This window comes from Prionailurus bengalensis, chromosome D4 (assembly GCF_016509475.1).
Source record: "Prionailurus bengalensis isolate Pbe53 chromosome D4, Fcat_Pben_1.1_paternal_pri, whole genome shotgun sequence".
NCBI classification, from domain to species: Eukaryota; Metazoa; Chordata; class Mammalia; order Carnivora; family Felidae; genus Prionailurus; species Prionailurus bengalensis.
Genome location: NC_057359.1, coordinates 66705197 through 66723120, shown reverse-complemented (window position 1 = coordinate 66723120; position 17924 = coordinate 66705197). Strand labels below are relative to the sequence as shown.

At 39.5% G+C, this 17924-nt stretch overlaps 1 long non-coding RNA gene across 1 annotated transcript; it reads right to left on the bottom strand.

Moving 5' to 3' along the window:
• Window positions 1-956: 956 nt before the first annotated feature.
• On the bottom strand, window positions 957-17256 carry LOC122474906. The gene is made up of 2 exons (XR_006295042.1): window positions 17200-17256; window positions 957-1105 (listed from the first exon to the last, which is right to left on the bottom strand). It is a non-coding gene; the product is annotated as an uncharacterized LOC122474906 (long non-coding RNA).
• Between the last annotated feature and the right edge of the window lie 668 nt (window positions 17257-17924).

The window sequence follows — 17924 nt, the reverse complement described above, 5'->3', positions numbered from 1 at the left end:
GTTTTCTTTTTCAAGATTGCTTTGGCTATTCTGGGTCTTTTCTGGTTCCATACAAATTTTAGGGTTGTCTGTTCTAGCTCTGTGAAGAATGCTGGTGTTATTTTGATAGTGATTGCACTGAATATGTAGATTGCTTTGGGTAGTATCGACATTTTAACAATATTTGTTCTTCTTATCCAGGAGCATGGAATATTTTTCCTTTTTTTGTGTGTGTGTTTTCTTCAATTTCTTTCATAAGCTTTCTATAGTTTTCAGTGTATAGATTTTTGGCATCTTTGGTTAGATTTATTCCTAGATATTTTATGGTTTTTTGTGCAATTGTAAATGGGATCGATTCCTTGATTTCTCTTTTTGTTGCTTCATTATTGGTGTATAGGAATGCAACTGATCTCTGTGCACTGATTTTATATCCTGCGACCTTGCTGAATTGATGAATCAGTTCTAGCATTTTTTTGGTGGAATCTTTTAGGTTTTCCATATAGAGTATCATGTCATCTGTGAAGAGTGAAAGTTTGGCTTCCTCCTGGCCGATTTGGATGCCTTTTATATCTTTGTGTTGTCTGATTGCAGAGGCTGAGACTTCTAATACTATGTTGAATAACAGTGGCGAGAGTGGACATCCCTGTCTTGTTCCTGACCTTAGGGGAAAAGCTGTCAGTTTTTCCCCATTGAGGATGATATTAGTGGTAGGTCTTTCATATATGGCTTTTATGATCTTGAGGTATAATCCTATCCCTACTTTACTGAGGGTTTTTATCAGGAAAGGATGCTGTATTTTGTCAAATGCTTTCTCCGCATCTATTGAGAGGATCATGTGGTTCTTGTACTTTCTTTTTATTGATGTGGTATATCACATTGATTGTTTTGTGGATATTGAACCAGGTATAAATCCCACTTGGTCATGGTGAATAATTCTTTTAATGTATTGTTGGATCCGGTTGGCTAGTATGTTGTTAAGGATTTTTGCATCCATGTTCATCAGGGAAATTGGCCTGTAGTTCTCCTTTTTAGTGGGGTCTTTGTCTGGTAATTACCTTGTCAAGGTAATGCTGGGTTCATAGAAAGAGTTTGGAAGTTTTCCTTCCATTTCTATTTTTTGGAACAGCTTCAAGAGAATCTTTTTTTTTTTCTTTCTTTCTTTTTTTTTTTTTTAGTTTATTTATCTTGAGAGACACAGACATAGCACAAGTGGGGGAGAGGCAGAGAGAGAGAAAGAAAGAGAGCATCCCAAGAAGGCTTTGCACTGCCAGCAGAGAGCCTGATGTAAGGCTTGAACTCACGAAACTGCAAGATCATAACCTGAGCCGAAAGCAAGATTTGGCTGCTTAACCGACTTGAGCTACCCAGGTGCCCTGACAAGTGTTTTATAGAATGAACCCAAGACAAACCCATACCAGTAAAATAATAACAAAAAATATGTATATATATATTTTTAAAAGTTTAAGGCCTTTGCTGTTCCAATGTGCCATTCTAGCCTTGTCTTTTGACACCTCCCACAATGCACACTAACTGTTAACTGCACAGAATTCACCTTCTGTTAATGTATCATGCACTTTCACATTTCTGCAACTTTGTACCTGCTTTTCTCTCTGCTTTGTGCTCTTGATGCACTTCTTGGCACACAGTAAGTTCTGACAAAGTTAGTTATACCTCTTCCCTTCCTTCCCTGCCTGGTGAGCTCCTATTTTCTATTTAAAACTCTGCTGAAATAGCTCCACCTCTGTGAAACCCCACTCTCTCCCCAAACCCACACTTGTCCACTCACCAATTAGCCACTCACTATCCATTTTGGGATCCATGGGTTTGCCACCTCCCACCCCAACCTGTCCTAGGACTGAGCTCCTCCAAGGATTGGCACCCAGTATGGGCTAGGGAAACGGGTATTAACTGTGTTGGAAACAGCGATTTTCTGGATGAAGCTGAGCTGGGGGACACTGCAGAGGTCTGGGCACTGCTGGACTGGTCAGGGCAGCCTGTGAGCTGACATTTGGATAGAGATCCCAAATTGCTAAGGAGACCCCTGTTGTTTGCTGGTCTCCTCCCTCTCTGGCAAGAGCCAACCTACAACCTCAGAGAACATTACAGTGCCAGAGAGCTCTCTTGGCAGACCTTGGATGAATTGTTTACTCTTTCCTTGCTGAGTGAATGCAGGCTTCTGTGTGCTGTGTCCAATGCTGGGCACGTCCGAGGCGCCTTGAAAGATGCTTGGGCCAGAATTCTAGACTTAATGGCGGTGGGCTGCAGAGCATTCGCACCCTTGGCCAGACCTTCTGTCATATCTTTGGTGGGGGGCAGGGGGGGATACATTTTGTTCTCTATGATTCACCTTTGCTCCCAGCTCCCTGCACTGTGCTTCCACCCCTATCTCCACTTAAAAGAGAAAAATTGTGTTTTCTTACTGGTGTGCAGTTGTTCCCCATCTCCTCTTCTTTGCCACCTCACCATGCAGCTCCCATGTACCTTCCACATCCTTCCCCCTGCCCCTTCCTCCTCTTTCAGACTTGGAAACACTGAGATGAGAGTCAGGAGAGATGGTTTACTGGATGCTGCAGCTGACTGGAGCAGCATTTGTTGAGAGCATCAGTTAGGTGCTTCCTGATGCCTTGGCTCACTTTTGTGTGGTCTTCCTCAAGAGAAGGGTCTACTAGCCTTGCTGGGTAACACACCTCCATTCCCAGGCTTCCCGAGAATAAAAATATGAAACAGTAGAAGTGATGGAAACAGCATCTAATGATAACTGAACTCACATGGCATTGAACTCACAGCCTGAGTTAATAATAATGTGCCTTGAGTTTCTCCAGGCCTTACTAACCTGCGAGGATCCCTGCTCGGGTCATATCAGGGGTTATGGTCTATATTTTGCTGCCCCTTGTCCCTGAGACTTGGCCCCCGAGAAGCATTTCACAGCTGCTCACAGTGCTCTTCTCATACCCATACTGGCATTGTCTCTGGATCATCTGGAAGCTTGGGGGTGAGGTATAGTGGGTGTCTCATGTGCTCATGTCTGCACCAAGAACACTTTCCCCTCCTGTGGAAACTCTTCAGGTGACTAAGCAGCATCGAATGCTCTAGAGTTTTCCCTGTGCTAGGAAGAGCACCCTGTGCTACGAAGAGCACCCTGTCCTCCATTCCTCTCCTCTTATACCCCCACCCACACTCCTGCCCCAGTTTGCATCTTAGTTTGTCGTTAGGCTCTAAAGCGGTAATGTCCTCTTGTGAAACCAGCTCCCCCAGCTTCTGCGTGGAGCCCCTCTTTCTGCAGAGTCCTGACTCCCAATTGCGGCACCTGGCCAGCATAGATGCTGCAGCTTCCTACCTGCCTTTGACTCTTTTTCTGGCATGTGAGCAAAACCACTTCCTCATCCTCATGTGGAGTGACTCCCAGATGCTCCAGATGCCAGTTCTTCAAACACAGCAGGCATGGCTGAAACCAGTTAGGCTCAAGTTGGGACCCCATTAAAATGATAAATATTTTTCCGGTTCTTTGCAGTTTACAAAAACCCTTTTACATAACATTATTTCACTTAATCTTCGAAGAAGCACTTTGAAGTATGTGTTGTCTTTATTCTCACTTCATGGGGGGTATAACTGAAGTTCAGGCTACTTATTTAGTAGGTGTCAGAGCTAGGAATTTTCAGTACTATTTTATGGAATCCCACACTCCCTCTGTTATAGGGACACAATGCCCAAGACGTAGACAGTCGAAGGGGATGTGGATAAGGCTCAAATGGCTATCTTCAGACCTGGGATTGGATGCAATTGGCAACACCCAGTGATGATTGAAATCTCTGATAGAGCAATGGCTAGAATTACGCATTCCAGGCAGAAATGGCTAGACTGTCTTCTCAAGAAGCTTATGAGACTTTTTTGTTCTGTTATTGCTCGTCTTCATTTTTCATCTGTGCTCCACAGCACTTGGCTAGGACTTATCATATAGTCGTTTCTGTGGGTCTTTTATCATGCTTGTTCTACTATGGGATACTTGAGGACAGACACCATGTCTGTGGCTGCTTGCATGCTCCATAGCAAGAACTATAAATATAGTAGGTCCTCACTAAATGTTGGAATGAATGATTATTTCTTAATGTTGCCCTCTCAGATTTCCAAGTGGGTAATTCAATTGTAGCCATTTCTTTCCCATTAGCACCTTTGTCAGAGGGTAGTCATGGTGCATGATCAGGCAGAATAACTCAAGCCTACTGGTCTCCTGCCTCATTTCTGTGACTTTATGTTACAGAAGCCCAGCTACTCCCTTTTGGGCCCACTGATGCATTTCACTTTCAGTTGCCCTCCCTTCTTGACCGCCACCCACCATTTCTGAGTCCAAACCAATTCAGGAAGTAAATCAACAACCTCAGTGCCATTGGTGGACTTGTGACTGGTGTCAAGTCATCTGCTTGAACTTGGGGTTTGATAGCCTAGTAACATGTTTTCCCAAATGACGTCTGTCCTCTTCCTGTCCATTGGCCCAAGCCATGGATCTGGCTTATACTCAATTTCTATCCAGTTCTCCTGCCGAAAAGCACTGTCCCTTTTTAGGACTGGACATTGGGCCTGAACTCAGCCTCAGACTGGGCCCTGACAACCTATGTGGCACTTGCCAACCATTCTGGGGACAGCAACCTGGATCTACATACCAGTCTGTTGCTGTCCATGGATGATTTGTCTACAAATAACTCTCCACCTGTCTGTCTGCCTGACTGTGGAGGGTGGACAGGATGCTTGAATTCTTCTCCATTGTGCTCCACTCATCTGATGGGACCAGTTGCTTCAGTCATGCTTGGGCTTGTTGTGTCCTCTGGCCATTGTGCCTCACCCATCTGGCTGCCAATCTGGTATTTGCCTTTGCAGCTGGGCCTATTCCTTCTGCTAAAGATCTGTCTGTGTATATCCAGAGCCAGGATTTTGCCTTGTACTCTCTGCCTGTTTGGCATGGCTGTGAGATGCCCATAGTGCTTTGTGCACACCCAAGCTAAAAATCCATTTGGTTTCATCTTACTGTGCATTTTTCTGTGGAAAAAGAGCTTAAAACTAATTGGATAAACTAAGGATTAATGGTTGGGGTGATTATTATTGATCTGTCCTGTTTCTATTGTTGCTAGTTTTTTGCCCACATTCAGTCAGATTCCAAATATTGCCTCCTAGGAAACTTAATATACTTGATCTAACTCAAGTCAGATATATCCTAGTCATAATGGTCCATGTTCATTTTGGGAGCTGTCACTTCACTGGACTAGATCTCCTACACAGTCTGGGAAAATACAACTTGGCAATCACTATTTGTGGGCTCTTTTGACATAATTGTTTTAAATGATTTAGTCATAGCTTTCTTAAAATAGCAGTAAGCTGTGGTAACATCTTTTTAAAAAGAGTGATTTGGTTCAAATAAATTAATGTTTCCATCTAGGAAAACAGGTGATGGGGTGCAGAATGAAGAGAAGTATGGAAGAAGCATGCTATAATTTGACAATAGATCAAAGTCAGGACCTCACTCTTGAGGGAGAAAGAAAGCATTGAGTTTAACAGATATCATTATAATTAAATATTACTACTTTGTAAGGAGGCTGAGGACTGGATAATTCAGGACTTCCAAAATCTACCTCAATTCTATGAGATATTTCCACTTGGTTTTCTGCTGGACATTTCAAATGTAACTTGTCCCAAATGGAGCTTCTGATTGTCACTCCTGTGTGTCCCCTTCCCACTTCCCATCTCTCTTTCAAATCTGCTTCACTCTAAGCCATCTTATTTCAGTGCATGGCAGCTTTCTCCTTTTAGTTGTTCAAGTCTCAAAACTTGAACTCATCCTTGACTCTTTCTTTCACATCTTATATGTAACCTATCAGAAATTCTGTGAGCTTCATTTTATTTTTTTCAAATTTATTTATTTATTTTAAAGTTTATTTTTTAGAGAGAGAGTGAGCAAGAGTACATACATGAACCAGGGATGGGCAGAGAGAGAGGGAGAGAGAGAGAGAATCCCAAGCAGGCTCCGGGTTGTCAGCACAGAGCCTGATGTGGGGCTCGATCCCACAAACCGTGAGATCATGGCCTGAGATGAAGTCAAGAGTTGGCTGCTTAACTGATTGTGCCACCCAGCCACCTGCTGTGAGCTTCACTTTAAAAATAATTTGAGAGTCTGACCATTTTCCACCATCTCCATTGTTACTTCCCCTGTTATAACTATCATTGTCTTTCACTTGGTATACAGAAACAGCCTCCTAATAGATCTCTCTGATTCTACCATTGTCCCCGCTTCTTGCCTCCTGCCAGTTTATTCTCAACACAGTCTTTGGTTTCAGCCATGACTCCTGAAGTCTGCTATGGTTCCCCAATTTACCGAGAGTAAAAGCCAAAGTCTTCATCATAGTCTCCAAGGGCTTCAGGCCCTCATTTAGCTCTCTGATCTCATCTCTTATCACTTTCTCCTTTGTTTACTTTATTCTAGCCATGCTGCCCTGGCTGTTTTTTGTATATGTCAGACACATTTCTACCTCAAGGCCTTTGCACTGGCTGTTCTCTTTTTCTGGAATGTTCTTTCCCCTAGAAATCTGATATTAGCTTGATCAGCTCCCTCTCATTCTTTGAATCTTTACTTAAATGTCACCTTCGCAAACAGGGCCATCTTTTTTAATACTACCCCTGCCCCAACCCGCTGTCTATTCTTTATATTTTTTTCCTTTCTAATTTATTTTTGAGAGAGAGAGAGACAGAGTATGAGCAGGGGAGGGGCAGAGAGAAAAGGAGACACAATCTGAATCAGGCTTCAGGCACTGAGCTCTCAGCACAGAGACCGATGTGGGGTTCCAACTCATGAACCACGAGGTCATGACCTGAGCCAAGTCGGATACTCAACCAACTAAGCCACCCAGGTGCATGCCCCCCCTACCCCCCCCCCACTATCTATTCTAACCATTCTTACCCAATTCTACTTCTTTCCTTGCAGCACCTATTACCTTTTCACATACTGTAATAAATTATTATGTCTACTGTTTATTGGAAAGCTTTTAGGACAGAGTCTTCCCCACAGTAGATTGTCAACAAAGGCTAGTTCTTGTTTTTGTCAGAGATGATGACTTTAAGCATTTTTTTAGTTTAGGTTTGCTTTAAAAAATGTAGAACCTTCTTAAGCACCATCTTTTTTGTTGTTGAAGTGAGATTCACATAATAAAAAATAAAACATTTTAAAGTGAACAAATCAATGGCGTTTAGTACATTCACAATGTTATGCAGCATCTATTTTTGGTCATACCTTTATGTATTGTGTAGCTACTTCCAAAATGTGTTTGAATCAGCAGTACCTTTAAACTTGGTCTTCCAGCTGGAGGTTTCTTTTGCACCAGAAATTTGAAGATAAAAAAAATGAAAACACACAGCATAGATTGTCTGACCTCTCAACTGTTTTACAGGAGGGAAATCTCAAACCAGGCAGCTTAGATACAGAGTTAAAAAAATAAATTCCTCTATGTTTATAGGTATTAAAAAAACAAACCAACTTTCTGTGAAGTTCAGTGGTTTTGTTAATTGTTTCAAGACGTTGGGTGTTTTAAAGTGTGTTGTAAAAGCCCTCCATGATGACAAAACAAAACTCATGAACTAATACTTCCCTATTGGGATTTTACTTAAAAATATAAAATGTGAAGTTTCGTGGTAGGACAACCTTACAACTGTAGATTTAAACCCATTATAGTTAGAAAAGGAGAAAAAAATAGAGATGATATTGATACATCTCTGCATTGTTGAGCTAGATCTGGGAACCTTACGTCTTGCTCCCTTCATTCTCTCCTTGTCCCTTTAGAGTACTATAAGGTTAATTCAAGTACATTTCTAGAAAGATGCACAAGAAATTAAACAATTAAATTTGCCACTGCAGAAGGGCTCTGGGGTGGTAGGAGGAAGACTTATTTTATAATTATATAATACACCTTTGTGTAATGTTTGAATTTTTACCCTAGGCATGTATTAGTTTCAGTAAACAAACAAACAAACACAACACCAACGAACTAAACTTTTAATTTCTCTGAGTACCTCAGGAAGAACTGCAAGAATTTGGGTCTCAGGGCTAGAATGAAGGCCTCCATACTACCAGGAATTCTTTCTCTGGCTCATTATCATCTCTACTTGCATTTGCTCCTCTTTGCATATTGGTGTCATTCTCTCCTACTTTTCCATATGGACATGGCTGCCAGTAGTCCTAGCTTAGGAACCCCAGAGGAAAAAAAAAATACCTTTGTCCCAGAGTTTCTATTTCAGTCTTGATGAAGGATTCTAATTGGCTTTGCTTGTGTCACATGCTTCACCCTGAACCACTGCAATTGCCAAGGGAGTTGCCCAGACCTGGGTAATTTGCCCAGTGCATGGCCAGGCAAGAGGAATCTTATAACAGAAGGAACATGTGAAAGCTTTTTGGGAAGAAAAATAAATTACTACAGTCTACTACAATCTACTTCTTGGCTGCCCAGGCTAATACAAACTCTTCTCCTATAATTAGTATTCTAAGAATGTTCCAGTCCAAAGTAACATAGCCATCATACAGATCCTTAAAATATATTCATCCTTTCCTGATTTAGCTCTAAGTCCAAATCTCTGGGAGATCTTCCTTCTACTCAGGAGGCTTTAAATGAGACTTTTCTTGGTTCAGCAACCCATGTCTAAATGAGGAATATAATACCCTCAATGAAAAACCCCAATTTAGAAAGGATTAAAAGGGGAACACAATATGAGGTGGGAATTTTTCTATGATAAAGATTAGCTCCTGCTGAATAGGAATAGCAAAGATTCACCTCTCTGGCAAAAGAATGAATTTCTTAGACACACATTATGGCAGCTTCAGGTCCTCCCAACTAGAAGTGATCTCACCAAAGTAAATACATAGGGTCTAGAGTCAAGCTTTCTCAGTCCCTCTGATGCCTCTCAGATATCCCCATTCTAATACCTAGAACTCCAGTCTTTTTAAGTAAAAGCATTTATGTTAGTCAGTCTTCAGGCACTGTTTGTAAGCAGAAATGGGGCTTTGCAATAAAGTTACATATATTTATTCATTTGATATTTGTATTAAAATGGAAATCCAGACTTTCTTGCCTTTACTATTTTGAATTAGAGGGAATCATAAATAGGTAGATAGATAGATAGATAGATAGATAGATGGATAGGGAGATAAGGAGATAGAGATAGATAGATATCCGTTTCCAGGAAATAAAAATTTAGGCAATTGTATTTTGAAGACTATTGTTTCAAAAGTGCTTTCATACTCTTGAGGAAGGAGTAGGGTGCTGTTGGTTTCTTACCTTTTTTACCCTGCTTTGATCTTTCATTGGCCATAAAGTTTTTTCTGATGATTCTGAGTCCAGTCATTAAGGACTTTAGTGAGGGGGTGGGGGGGAAAGGAAATAAGGCTTCAGGTGTGAAAGGATGAAAGGGATGTGGTGAGAAAGTAAGAAGGGCCATTGATGCAGAGTTAGAAAAATGGTTCCAGAAAAATCCGGACAAGTGGGTTTAGAAAACTTATGTGATGGGCCTTTGTGCCCTGGAGTCATATTGGATCAGAAACCTTGCCAGATGACTGCACAGTTTTTATAGGATTGAAAGCCTTACATTACCTATTCCCAGGACTTCTGAAGATCAAGCTTTCACCCTCATGAAACCTTGATCATTTCATGTCAGATGTCCTCAAAAGCTTCCCTTCCAGCAGAAGCAGTGCCTAGCTTACCAGCTTATACTATAATTCTGTGTCTGCCACTAGCTACCCCTTTTAGTGTTCCTCCTAAAATTATTAAACTAAGAGGGACCCTTAGGCCCTTAGGGAAATGATGGGGAGGAGTTTCTACACCAGAGCCCCCAAGCTGGGATAGCAATAAATGGATCTTTTTCCCAGTCTATTTCAAGTCAGGCAACATGGAAGTGAGGTTTTTCTTTCCTCTTTCTAATGATACATAAGGTTGCATGCAGACTCAAGGTAAAAGTTTAACCAGCTGATTCTCCACTGTATATCTCAGTCTGTTAACTCCTCATCTAGAGTGGAGAATGGTGATGGGAAGATTGGAGAGTGAATCTTCTACAATAATCATTCTTCTTTAAAACTTTTTTTAAAAAAAGTTTATTATTTGTTTGTTTGTTTGTTTAGAGAGTGTGTATGAGCTGTCAGTGCACAGCCTGACGTGGGGCTCAATCTCAACAACCACAAGATTATGACCTGAGCCAAAATCAAGAGTCAGACACTTAACTGAGTGAGCCACCCAGATACCCCTACAGTAATCATTCTTAATTTCCTCTGAGTGTTTGTTGTTTGCAACTCTCTTTCCTGGGACCAGATAATTCTGAGAGAAGAGGAACACTCAAATTAGCTCATGTAAAATGGTATGTTTATCATATGGTTCTAATACCTCATGTCCCAGACAGTGAAGCAATGTTATAGGTTTTTATGGGGAAGAAATGACATATAGTTGGGCCTTAGAGGATCACAAAAAGGGAAATAGAGACTAAGGAAATAAGGCAGTTCTTTTCCTGGGATCATTTGGTCTCTCTTCTCTGCTTCTGTCTGCTGTTGTCTTCCCTACAGAGCATGCACTTTTATTCATGGTGTCTTTGATTCTATAGTTTCAACTTGGTTCAGTGTCACAATGAGGAAGAGAGAGTTATCCAAAAGGAAACTGGACGGCTACTAGGAAGGGAGAGTGAATTCTAGGCAGATAAAAAATGAAACATTTACATGGTAATGACCAGTTGTTCAAGTGCATTCAAGTTGGCTGAATGGTTTTCCGTGTCTGAAGTGAAAGTCACCATGCTGCCAAAACCCTAGTGCCCAGCCTCATCCCCAGAACTGAAGGATGTCCAGTAAATGTTTGCTGAGTGGATACATAAATGAATGAATTACTGCAGTGGAAGGCAGGATCCATGTCTGATTAATTTGATTCATCTTTGTAACACTCATAAAGCACCTGATATACATTTTTTGTACATGGTATATGTTCCAAAAGTATTATATGTTATAAAAGTATAGAATGATTCTCACTTTGAGTCTCATACTTTTTAAAGTGGCAGAAACACATTGTATAGTACAGTGGCCTCCAAAGTAGAGTATATAAGACAGTCTACTGGGTATGAAAAAAAAATTATGACCTCTATGTGTTTATCTAAATAATAAGAAAAATTAAATGTTATTAACATATAATATATAGATCAATACTGGTGCCTTCACGTAGGTCAAATGTGAAGTGTAGTTCATAGAATACTGTAAGGGAAGAGTGAGGTTTCTATAACATGGAAGGCTTGACCAAGTGTTGGCTTTCAGCATACTGTGATTATATTGCAGTTTAAATGGGTTGAGGTAGATTCAGAGAGTAGAATATATCTAGTTTTAACTAAAATAACTCTCGCTCAGGTCACGATCTCGCGGTCCGTGAGTTCGAGCCCCGCGTCAGGCTCTGGGATGATGGCTCAGAGCCTGGAGCCTGTTTCCGATTCTGTGTCTCCCTCTCTCTCTGCCCCTCCCCCGATCATGCTCTGTCTCTCTCTGTCCCCAAAATAAATAAACGTTGGGAAAAAAAATTAAAAATAAAATAAAATAAAATAACTCTCAAAAAATGAATAAAAATCTTTAAAGGATATCTGTAAAAAAATTGTGAATTGAAGACAATACCTAAAATGGAAACAAAAGGAAACAATGAGAAAATGGCTAAGCAAACAGTTCTGCTTCCTGTTATGAGTTCTTTGTGACCCATGTTAAGAGATTAAAAAACAATGATGATATAGTGTGATCTGATAAGTGGTAGTCCAAAACATTAGACATTTTCATGGAGCCCCTTAGAACTAAATAATGCCGTTAACAGTAGACATTGATCCAAAGTGTACATTGGGCTTGAGTTTTTTCTGTGCAGCTGTCATGATTATTGTGACATTTGTAAATGAAGCATCAGGGTTTTTTTTTATGGTGATGTTTTAGCCAGGCAATGTTCAGATTCACTTAACATAATTTCACTAACTTTATGGTTTTTGCTTGAGGACAGAAGTTAAAAAGCTACATACTATTGAGGAAACAGTCTTCTGCCCTGGGAAAAACTGAAATTATAAGCAAAAATGTATTCCTTTGTCAGCAGATATCTTTGGAAGATGCCTAGAAAACACTGGTGAAGATCTCAAGAAAGCATTAGGATAGATTTGACAATGTGGGATGATTCTGATATGGTTGGATGAAAGTACAGATGTTTCTAACTTGTCTCAGTTTATGATATTTGCTGCATTTCTGTTTCAGTAATGAAATACATGAAAAACTATTTTCTCTCTCTTGCTCTCTTTTTACTGATGTAAAGATATCCTGGGAGGAATACATTAATTGTAAATATATTAATGATTTCTTTAATAAAAGAAGTGGTAAGGCTAGAGGGACAGAACCACAAGAGACATTTAATCACTGCATCATTCATAGCTACTGCAGGAAGGAATTCAGAACTATAGTGTTTAAAACCCTGGGAATATGTGTGGTGAACTTGTGAAACAGAACCTTTACTAGTAAAAAATTTTATAACCATCTAGGGTCGGCAAGTTTTTTCTGTAAAGAAGAAAATAGTCCATGTTTTAGGCTTTGCAGGCCATATGGTCTCTGTCACAAGTATTCAACTCTACTAGTGTAAGGTGAAAGCAGTCATAGGCAATATGTAAATGAATGAATGTGACTAGTGTTGCAGTAAAAATTTATTAAAACAGCGGTGGGCTGGATCTGATCCCAGGGCTGTAGTTTGCTGACCCCTGCTCTATAATGAGCAAGGAATAGCCACGAACATCGAGGTTCACTGTTGTCTTGGGTCATAGCCCTTAAAAAGGTTGCTGAAGTTAAAGACAAACCTACAATTTATTGACCTTTTGTGCGATGACAAGTGGTTGTTGGTTGTGTGCAACATACCAGATAAATTAAAAGAAAAATAAGGACAGATTAAATAGCTTATTTCTTCAAGGTGAAAGTGACATTTAATAGTGAGAAACAAACTGCTTTTTAAAAGAAACCCAGAGGGCATCTTTGAAAATGGTTTTTAGGGAATGTTCTTTATTGTTACATTGTTTAGTTATAGGAATTGTATATGTTTGTCCCCTGAATACTTAATAAACTTGGAAACAGAATTTCCCAATATGTTTAATACTCTCCCAAAGAGTTTTCGTGGGTTTTTAATCTGTTTGTTAAAAAATGTAAATATGCAAACCCTTTCAGTTTGTTTGCAGGAATAGATTTTTGGCATCAAGAATGATAAAAATTTATTAGCCAAATTTCAACAAAAACTTCTGTATAAATGGTTGTTAGGATTGAAAAATGAGTATTATGGGGCACCTGGGTGGCTCAGTTGATTAAGCATTCGACTTCAGCTTAGGTTATGATCTCACAGTTTGTGAGTTTAAGCCCTGCGTTGGGCTGTCTGCTGTCAGCACAGAGCCTGCTTTGGATCCTCTGTCCCCTCACCTCCGCCCCTCCCCCGCTCACACACACACATATGTGTGTGTGTGTGTGTGTGTGTGTGTGTGTGTGTGTGTACTCTCTCTTTCTCAAAAAGAAATGAAAATATTAAAAAAAAGAAAAATGAATATTATGATTTGGTACGTGCAGTCAGTGAGAGACTAATACTCGGTTCCATTAGTAAATTCCATGTGAACTTCTTTTTCTAGCTATGACAACCATAACAATTAAATGTATTGATATAAACTGAACTTAGAAGCCTTCCAACTGCTATGACACAGAACATTAAGCCAAGATTCTAAAAATAATAAGGAGGCATATCCAAATACACTGCTTACAGTTTTTCTTTGTTCTAGAAATTAATGAAATAAAGATTATTTAAAGGTATTTTTTTTCCCATATGTTTCTGGATTTAAAAAAAAATTTGAGTATAGTGGATGCACAATGTTATATAAGTTTCAGGAGTGTAGCTACCATCTGTCACCACACAACACTGTTACCATATCACTGACTGTGTTCCTTATGCTGTGCCTTCTATTCCCATGATTTATTCATTCCATATCTGAACACCTATGTTTCCCACCCCATTGCTCAACCTCTTCCCTTTTGGTAACCATCAGTTTGTTCTCTGTATTTATAGATCTACTTCTGTTTTTGTTTGTTTGTATCTTCATTTTTTTTTTTAGATTGCATATATAAGTAAAATCATATAGTATTTGTTTTTCTTAGTCTTAGATCCTCTAGGTCCATCCATGTTGTCTCAAATGCCATGATCTCACTCTTTTTATGGCTGAACAATATTCTGTTTATAAACACACACACTGCATCTCCCTTATCCATTTGTCTACTGATGGACACTTGCATATCTTGGCTATTATGAATAATACTGCAATAAACACGGGTACAAATATCTTTTCGAATTAGTGCTTTTGTTTTCTTTGGATAAGTACTCAGTAAAATTACTGGATTGTATGGTATTTCTATTTTAATTTTTTGAGGAACCTCTATATTGTTTTCCACAGTGCCTGTACCAATTTACATTCCCATCAAGAGTGTATGAGGGTTCTGTTTTCCTCCCACATCCTCATCAACACTTGTTATTTTTTGTCTTTTTGATTTTAGCCATTCTGACAGGGGTAAAGTGATGTCTCATTGTGGTTTTGATTTACATTTCCCTGATGATTAATGATGAGCATCTTTTCAAGTGTCTGTTGGCTATCTGTATGTCCTTGGAAAAAATGTCTATTCAGGTCCCCAGCTCATTTAAATTTTTTTAAATTTTTAAATTTTCAAATTAAAAAAATTTTTTTTAATGTTTATTTATTTTTGAGAGAGAGAGAGAGAGAGAGCCAGAGCATGAGCAGGGGAGGAGCAGAGAGAGGGAGACACAGAACAAGAAGTAGGCTCCAGGCTCCTAGCTGTCAGCACAGAGCCCGATGCAGGGCTCAAACTCACAGACCGTGAGATCATGACCTGAGCCGAAGTTGGATGCTCAACGAACTGAGCCACCCAGGCGCCCCAAATTTTTAAATTTTTTTAATTTAATTTTTTATTTTTTAAAATTTATATCCAAATTAGTTAGCATATAGTGCAACAATGATTTCAGGAGTAGATTCCTTAGTGCCCCTTACCCATTTAGCCCATCCCCCCTCCTGCAACCCTTCCCAAAACCCTCAGTTTGTTCTCCATGTTTATGATTCTCTTCTGTTTTGTCCCCCTCCCTGTTTTTATATCATTTTTGTTTCCCTTCCCTTATGTTCATCTGTTTCATCTCTTAAAGTCCTCATATGAGAGAAGTCACATGATTTTTGTCTTTCTCTGACTGACTAATTTCACTTAGCATAATACCCTCCAGTTCCATCCACGTAGTTGCGCATGGCAAGATTTCATTCTTTTTGATTGCCGAGTAATACTCCATTGTATATATATACCACATCTTCTTTATCCATTCATCCATCGATGGACATTTGGGCTCTTTCCATACTTCGGCTATTGCTGCTATAAACATGGAGGTGCATGTGTCCCTTCAAAACAGCATACCTGTATCCCTTGTATAAATACCTAGTAGTGCAATTGCTGGGTTGTAGGGTAGTTCTATTTTCAGTTTTTTGAGGAAGCTCCATACTGTTTTCCACAGTGGCTGCACCAGCTTGCATTCCCACCAACAATGCAAAAGAGATCCTCTTTCTCTGCATCCTCGCCAACATCTGTTGTTGCCTGAGTTGTTAATGTTAGCCATTCTGACAGGTGTAAGGTGGTATCTCACTGTGGTTTTGATTTGTATTTTCCTGATGATGAGTGGTGTGGAGCATTTTTTCATGTGTTGGTTGGTCGTCTGGATGTCTTCTTTGGAGAAGTGTCTATTCATGTCTTTTGCCCATTTCTTCACTGGGTTATTTGTTTTTTGGGTGTTGAATTTGATAAGTTCTTTGTAGATTTTGGATGCTAACCCTTTATCTGATATGTCACCTGCAAATATCTTCTCCCATTCCATTGGTTGCCTTTTAGTTTTGTTGATTGTTTCCTTCTCTGTGCAGAAGCTCTTTATTTTGATGAGGTCCCAATAGTTCATTTTTGCTTTTGTTTCCCTTGCCTCCAGAGACGTGTTGAGTAAGAAGTTGCCGCTGCCAAGGTCAAAGAGGTTTTTGCCTGCTTTCTCCCCTAGGATTTTGATGGCTTCCTGTCTTACATTTAGGTCTTTGATCAATTTTGAGTTTATTTTTGTGTATGATGTAAGAAAGTGGTGCAGGTTCATTCTTCTGCAGGTTGATATCCAGTTTTCCAATCACCACTTGCTGAAGAGACTGTTTTTATTCCATTAGATAGTCTTTCCTGCTTTGTCAAAGATTAGTTGGCCATACGTTTGTGGGTCCATTTCTGGGTTCTCTATTCTGTTCCATTGATCTGAGTGTCGCCTCTTTGGTTAGATTTATTCCTAGGTATTTTATGGCTTTTGGTGCAATTGTAAATGGGATCGATTCCTTGATTTCTCTTTCTGTCACTTCATTGTTGGTGTGTAGGAATGCAACCGATTTCTGTGCATTGATTTTATATCCTGTGACTTTGCTGAATTCATGAATCAATTCTAGCAGTTTTTTGGTGGAATCTTTTTGGTTTTCCATACAGAGTGTCATGTCATCTGCGATGAGGAAAGTGTGACCTCCTCCTGGGCAATTTGGATGCCCTTTATATCTTTGTGTTGTCTGATTGCAGAGGCTAAGACTTCCAATACTATGTTGAATAACAGTGGCAAGAGTGGACATCCCTTTCTTGTTCCTGACCTTAGGGGGAAAGCTCTCAGTTTTTCCCCATTGAGGATGATACTAGCATTGGGTCGTTCATATATGGCTTTTATGATCTCGAGGTATGCTCCTTCTATCCCTACTTTCTTGAGGGTTTTTATCAAGAAAGGATGCTGTATTTTGTCAAATGCTTTCTCTATCTATTGAGAGGATCATATGGTTCTTGTCTTTTCTTTTATTGATGTGATGAATCACATTAATTGTTTTGTGGATATTGAACCAGCCCTGCATCCCAGGTGTAAATCCCACTTGCTCGTGGTGAATAATTTTTTTTAATGTATTGTTGGAGCCGTTTGGCTAATATTTTGTTGAGGATTTTTGCATCCATGTTCATCAGGGAAATTGGTCTATAGTTCTTCTTTTTAGTGGGGTCTCTGTCTGGCTTTGGAATCAAGATAATGCTGGCTTCATAGAAAGAGTTTGGAAGTTTCCTTCCATTTCTATTTTTTGGAACACCTTAAAGAGAATAGGTGTTAACTCTTCCTTAAATGTGTGGTAGAATTCCCCTGGAAAGTCATCTGGCCCTGGACTCTTGTTTTTGGCAGCTTTTTGATTACTAATTCGATTTCCTTACTGGTTATGGCTCTGTTCAAATTTTCTATTTCTTCCTGTTTCAGTTTTGGTAGTGTATATGTTCCTAGGAATTTGTTCATTTCTTCCAGATTGCCCATTTTATTGGCATATAATTGCTCATAATATTCTCTTATTACTGTTTTTATTTCTGCTGTGTTGGTTGTGATCTCTCCTGTTTAATTCTTGATTTTATTTATTTGGGTCCTTTCCTTTTTCTTTTTGATCAGACTGGCTAGTGGTTTGTCAATTTTGTTAATGATTTCAAAGAACCAGCTTCTGGTTTCATTGATCTGTTCTACTGGTTTTTTGGTTTCAATAGCATTAATTTCTGCTCTAATCTTTGTTACTTCCTGTCTTCTGCTGGTTTGGGTTTTATTTGCTGTTCTTTTTCTAGCTCCTTAAGGCGTAAGGTTAGTTTGTATATCTGAGATCTTTCTTCCTTCTTTAGGAAGGCCTGGATTGCTATATACTCTTAATATACTCTTATAGCCTGGATTGCTATATAGTCCTCTTAAGACTGCCTTTGCTGCATCCCAGAGGTTTTGGGCTGTGGTGTTACCATTTTCATTGACTTCCATATACTTTTTAATTTCCTCTTCAACTTCTTG